Source organism: Oreochromis niloticus, unplaced genomic scaffold, assembly GCF_001858045.2.
Source record: "Oreochromis niloticus isolate F11D_XX unplaced genomic scaffold, O_niloticus_UMD_NMBU tig00001756_pilon, whole genome shotgun sequence".
Lineage (NCBI taxonomy): Eukaryota > Metazoa > Chordata > Actinopteri > Cichliformes > Cichlidae > Oreochromis > Oreochromis niloticus.
In genome coordinates, this window is record NW_020327463.1 from 45,510 (window position 1) to 52,140 (window position 6,631).

Consider the following 6,631-nt stretch of genomic DNA (forward strand, 5'->3'; position numbering starts at 1 on the left):
TTCCCTGAAGGAACTGATGGAGATGAAAAAGCGTCCCTAACATTTAATTAATAAGGATGTCAACCTCGTCTTCCGACGATAAAAATTTTTCACAATCTGAGAGTTGAGTTGAAACTTGACAAACTTGATTAAGATGAAGTTATTTGAGCAGAAACTACTGGATCTTTGTCCTGTGTTGAACTAATTCTTCATGGTTCCTCCACAGAGTGGACCAGCAGAGCTCAGAGGTTCCCAGTGGTCAGTCTGTCCAGCAGCATCAAACACAGCTGGACTCCATATTTATGGTCTGTACATGTACAACAACTACTTTTACATCTATTGTGTTCACAGTCATCTCCATGCTGCTCTTTGGAGACCAGTGGATTGTCAGTGTGTCCAACATGGATCTGATGTTTGGCTCCATGATTTCACTCTGATTGGCTCATTCATAAATATTCTGTTCCAGCTGCTGGAGGACAACATCATCACTTTTGTGAAGAACGAGCTGAAGAAGATCCAGAAGGTTCTGAGTCCAGATTACCCAGAATGCTTAGAGAGTCAGAAGGAGGATGATGAGGAGAGGAGGAGCAGAGAGGCATTTGTGAAGATCGCAATGGACTTTCTGAGGAGAATGAAGCAGGAGGAGCTGGCTGACCGTCTGCAGAGCAGTAAGAGGATTTATCTAAAGATTTAAACTTTTGGACATATGAAGATTTACTAATGTCTTAAGAGACGGAGCAACATGTTTTAAAGATTCACTCTTTTTGCATTTAAGTGTTTGTTTCCACTTTCAAATGATGTTCTATATATTTCTTCTCATTCAGAACTTCCAGCTTCAGTTTGTCATCATAACCTTAAATCTGCTCTGAAGAAGAAGTTCCAGTGTGTGTTTGAGGGCATCGCTAAAGCAGGAAACCCAACCCTTCTGAATCAGATCTACACAGAGCTCTACATCACAGAGGGAGGGACTGCAGAGGTCAACGATGAACATGAGGTCAGACAGATTGAAACAGCATCCAGGAAACCAGACAGACCAGAAACAACCATCAGACAAGAAGACATCTTTAAAGCCTCACCTGGAAGAGATGAACCAATCAGAACAGTGCTGACAAAGGGAGTGGCTGGCATTGGGAAAACAGTCTTAACACAGAAATACACCCTGGACTGGGCTGAAGACAAAGCCAACCAGGACATCCAGTTCATATTTCCATTCACTTTCAGAGAGCTGAATGTGCTGAAAGAGGAAAAGTTCAGCTTGGTGGAACTTGTTCATCACTTCTTTACTGAAACCAAAGAAGCAGGAATCTGCAGCTTTGAAGACTTCCAGGTTGTGTTCATCTTTGATGGTCTGGATGAGTGTCGACTTCCTCTGGACTTCCACAAAACTACAATCCTAACTGACCCTAGAAAGTCCACCTCAGTGGATGTGCTGCTGATAAACCTCATCAGGGGGAACCTGCTTCCCTCTGCTCGCCTCTGGATAACCACACGACCTGCAGCAGCCAATCAGATCCCTCCTCAGTGTGTCGACATGGCGACAGAGGTCAGAGGGTTCACTGACCCACAGAAGGAGGAGTACTTCAGGAAGAGATTCAGAGATGAGCAGCAGGCCAGCAGGATTATCTCCCACATCAAGACATCACGAAGCCTCCACATCATGTGCCACATCCCAGTCTTCTGCTGGATCACTGCTACAGTTCTGGAGGATGTGCTGGAAACCAGAGAGGGAGGACAGCTGCCCAAGACCCTGACTGAGATGTATATCCACTTCCTGGTGGTTCAGGCCAAAGTGAAGAAGGTCAAGTATGATGGAGGAGCTGAGACAGATCCACACTGGAGTCCAGAGAGCAGGAAGATGATGGAGTCTCTGGGAAAACTGGCTTTTGATCAGCTGCAGAAAGGAAACCTGATCTTCTATGAATCAGACCTGACAGAGTGTGGCATCGATATCAGAGCAGCCTCAGTGTACTCAGGAGTGTTCACACAGATCTTTAAAGAGGAGAGAGGACTGTACCAGGACAAGGTGTTCTGCTTCATCCATCTGAGTGTTCAGGAGTTTCTGGCTGCTCTTCATGTCCATCTGACCTTCATCAACTCTGGACTCAATCTGCTGGAAGAACAACAAACAACAGGCTTTTGGTGGCCTTTCCAGTTTATGCTGTGGTTTAAACCATTTCCAGAGAAAATAAATCTTTACCAGAGTGCTGTGAACAAGGCCTTACAGAGTCCAAATGGACACCTGGACTTGTTCCTTCGCTTCCTCCTGGGTCTTTCTCTGCAGACCAATCAGACTCTCCTACGAGGCCTGCTGACACAGACAGGAAGTAGCTCACAGACCAATCAGGAAACAGTCCAGTACATCAAGGAGAAGCTCAGTGAGAATCTGTCTGCAGAGAAAAGCATCAATCTGTTCCACTGTCTGAATGAGCTGAATGATCGTTCTCTAGTGGAGGAGATCCAACAGTCCCTGAGATCAGGAAGTCTCTCCACAGATAAACTGTCTCCTGCTCTGTGGTCAGCTCTGGTCTTCATCTTACTGTCCTCAGAAGAAGATCTGGATGTGTTTGACCTGCAGAAATACTCTGCTTCAGAGGAGGCTCTTCTGAGGCTGCTGCCAGTGGTCAAAGCCTCCAACAAAGCTCTGTGAGTAAATATGAACTCATCACTTCACTCTTAAAATCATGGGAAATAAATCAGAGGTGCTCAGTTCAAAGAACACTGCCTTTTAAGAAAAATTAAAAAATAGTCACTTAGTCAAATATGATACTTTAAATATTTCACTCCAGCAGGACGTGTCAGCATTTCTGAAATATTTTTGTCTTTAACTCAAATAAAGCACAATCCAGATTCAGCCAATAAGAACATGAGCTCTGATCCTTCAGCCCCTCTGACAGGTTTATTATCCTCAAGTTGTTCACTTGTCTCCAACAACCAGGAGTTTAGCTCTGTTTTTTTAAGCAAATACTTGAGCTACCAGACTGCACCTACATCTTTTTCTGATGTTCTTATTTTAAGGTCTAGTTTGTGTCTCACCTTTATTGCAATCCCCAATGTCTCTCTGTTTTTCAAATATAAATCTGTTACCTCGGTGTGGCCAGAACAACATGGTGAACCCAAAATACAGACAAAGGTGAAGGAACTGAATATTACTAGACGTGAAGGCTTTATTTACACACAGGAACTTGACATGAACTGTGAACTATGGCGGAAGTCAAGTACTTGAAGCTGTGAGCATGAAGTGGGCTCTATGGTACGTTTCCAGAAATGGGTCTTGGTTGATGGTAATCTGAGTCACTCTAACAGAGGTAGAGCAGCGTCAGAAAGATCACTGGTGGAGGTTACAGTAAGTGAACGAGGTTATCTTCAATGTCTTACTTGGGGTTTCTGTAGCTCAGGAGGTAAAGCTGGTCTGATCCGACCTACTGATCGGAAGGTCGGTGGTTCGATCCCTGGCTCCTCCAGTCTGCATGTCAAGTATCCTTGGGCAAGATACTAACCCCAACTTGCTCTCCGATGCATCCATCAGAGTATGAATGTGTGTGAATCTAGTTAGAAAGCACTAAGTACAGATGAAGTGTTTGTGAGAATGGGTGTGATTGGGTGAATGTAGCATGTTGTAAAGAGCACTTTGATTACTCCAGGAGTGTAGAAAAACGCTATACAAGAATTAGTCCATTTACCATTTGCTTGTCAGCAGTTGGAAAGCAACTTGGGGAAGGCAGGTGGTGAGGTCTGGGTGAGTATTTGTTAGCTTTGAATCCAGGCAAAGGGGTGCAGTAAGTGTAAGAGACGAAAGGCTGTAAGTGAATCAAGAAGACCAGCATCCAGGAAAATGTGACTGAACTGCAAGGGTGAGTAGATGATCCGAGGATTAGGAGGTTAGCAGAGTTGTTGAGAGTGCTGGTGTTATATTCAGCCTAGTAGATTACTCTCAGGCGTGGACAATGGACAGGCTGACCAGGCTTCACCCAAAGGCAGAAACCAGAGTCTAGTGGAAAACCACAGCCACTCACACAGACCATGACAGCAGCATGACCCCCTCCCCCCCCACCTAAAGCATTCTCTTTCACTTTGCATCATTTACCTCCCCCTTCTCCAATTTATGATGTGTCTACTTTTACAATGATAACTGTGATCAGGGTGAACCAAAAAAGGTGCCGTGGTGAACAGATCCTTCAGTTTGGTGAATGCAATTTCAGCTTTGGGGGACTAGATGCATGCTGAGACTTGAGTGGTGCAGCTACCTGACTATAGTTGCAAATGAACCGTCTATAAAAATTTGCTAATCCCAAAACCCATTGGAGATGCTTCTGGAATCTACAATGGGTACAAGGGGTAGGCCACTCTGTGAAAGTTTTCACTTTTGACAGATCCATCTTCACCTGCCCCGTGCTAAAATGTAACCGAAAAAAGTTATTGATGAGGAATGGAATTCACACTTTTCTGCTTTGACTTAAGGTTTATTGTCCTGCAAACGTTGGAAAAATAGCATGGACATGGCACTGATGTTCCTCGCAGGTTTTGGGAAAAATGAGGATATCATCCTTGACAATACGAACCTGTCAAGGAAGTCCCGGAGGACATCATTAACTAATCTTGAAACATTGCGGGAGCATTTGTTAAACCAGGCAGCATGACCAAATACTCGTAGTCCCCCAATGGCATGTTTAAAACAGTCTTCCACTTGTCTCCCTGATTGATCTGGAAAAAGTGGTAAGCGTTGCGGAGGTGGGGTTTTGTAAACCCTGTGGCGCTGTGAAATGGCCTGAAAGCAGAGCTAATGAGGTAATAGGTACTTATTCTTGATGGTAATATCACTGAGGCCCCTGAAGTAAATGCATGGCCAGAGAGAGCCATCATTTTTCCCCACAAAAAATAAGTTCCAACTTGAGATGACAATCGTTGGATTATGCCTGCACCGAGGGATTCCTTAGTGGCTTCGGGGCGATCGTGGCTTTCGGGGCAATCGTGGCTCAAGAGTTGGGAGCTCGCCTTGTAATCGGAAGGTTGCCGGTTCGAGCCCCGGCTTGGACAGTCTCGACCGTTGTGTCCTTGGGCAAGACACTTCACCCATTGCCTACTGGTGGTGGTCAGAGGGCCCGGTGGCGCCAGTGTCCGGCAGCCTCGCCTCTGTCAGTGCGCCCCAGGGTGGCTGTGGCTACAATGTAGCTTGCCATCACCAGTGTGTGAATGTGTGTGTGAATGGGTGGATGACTGGTTGTGTAAAGCACTTTATGGTCATGACATGACATGATCATGACATTTGGTGGGCACAGAGGAGAGAGCTAAAACAGTCTCAGTGTTGGTTGACGGTTCCACAGGTTCCGGTAGACAGGCCGGAACAAGGCAATTTGACAGAACAGACTCTAACTGATTATCCTCTAACCTGACCAGTCTAAGTGTGGGTTATATAATTCTAGCCAAGGAAATCCGAGTATGAGTGGTTTGTGAAGTGCATGAAAAGCAAAAAACCTGTTTTCTTGTGATTGCCAGGGGTGACAGGCTCTGTGCTGTGAGTTATGTGAGGGGACACTCGGTTATTTAATGACTTAGTGGGAATGGGCGGATTAAGGGCGCATAGATGGATGTTTAACTGTCTCGCTAACTCAGACTCCATGAGGTTCTGATTGAACAAGAGCCTGAAAGGTTTGGTTAACAAGCACTGAGACTTGGAGTTGCAATCTGGGTTTTTTTGTTTGTGTGAGTATCCTCCACCCTTATCCTTGAACTTACCAGTGGGCAGACCCTGGTGTGGAATCGAAAACAGACAGGTTCATCGCGAGAAGCAAGCTGATCTTTCATGGTTTGATTTAATGACTGAAAAAATACAGCTGACGGTGGTTAGCACTGTTGCTGCACAGCAAGAAGGTCCTGAGTTTAATTCCACCATCAGGCCGGGTCTTTCTGTGTGGAGTTTGCATGTTCTCCACATTATTGCGTGGGTTCTGCCCGGGTACTCCGGCTTCCTCCCACAGTCCAAAGACATGCAGTTAGTGGGGATAGGTTAATTGATCAATCTAAATTGCCCATAGGTGTGAATGCAGGAATGAATGTGAGTGTGAATGGTTGTCTGTGTCTCTTAGTGTTAGCCCTGTGACAGACTGGCAACCTGTCCAGGGTGTACCCTGCCTCTCACCCTATGACATCTGGGATAGGCTCCAGCGCCCCCTGCAACCCTGACAAGGATAAGTGGAAGCCAACGGATGGATGGATGGAAAAAAAGACCCTGCAGAACTTGATCCGGCCAGCCTGCCTCAGCAGTGGCTGTTGGGAAATCATAATTGGCCACACTGTAACGGCCCTGCCGGAGATTCAGTAACTTTCTCCCTAAACTACCCTCAGAAATGAGCAAAAGTCTTTACAAACTCAACCAAGAAATCATCATGCGAGAAGAAAGAAAGAGGATGAGCAGATAGGTAAGCAAGAGAAACCCGCCAGCGTCCCAGGTTTCCAGAGAAGGTTCAGGTTCCAGGTACCTGAAATGGGATGTAATTCAATTCAATTTTATTTATAACGCCAAATCACAACAACAGTCGCCTCAAGGCATTTTCTATTGTATATTATATGATTGTACAGTAATAGATACAGAGAAAAACCCAACAATCATATGACCCCCTATAAGCAAGCACTTTGGCAACAGTGGGAAGGAAAA

At 45.4% G+C, this 6,631-nt stretch overlaps 1 long non-coding RNA gene across 1 annotated transcript; it reads left to right on the plus strand.

Moving 5' to 3' along the window:
- Positions 1-593: 593 nt before the first annotated feature.
- LOC112844862 (uncharacterized) lies at positions 594-954 on the plus strand. Its single transcript, XR_003217615.1, has 2 exons — positions 594-647; positions 804-954. It is a non-coding gene; the product is annotated as an uncharacterized LOC112844862 (long non-coding RNA).
- The last annotated feature ends 5,677 nt before the right edge of the window (positions 955-6,631 follow it).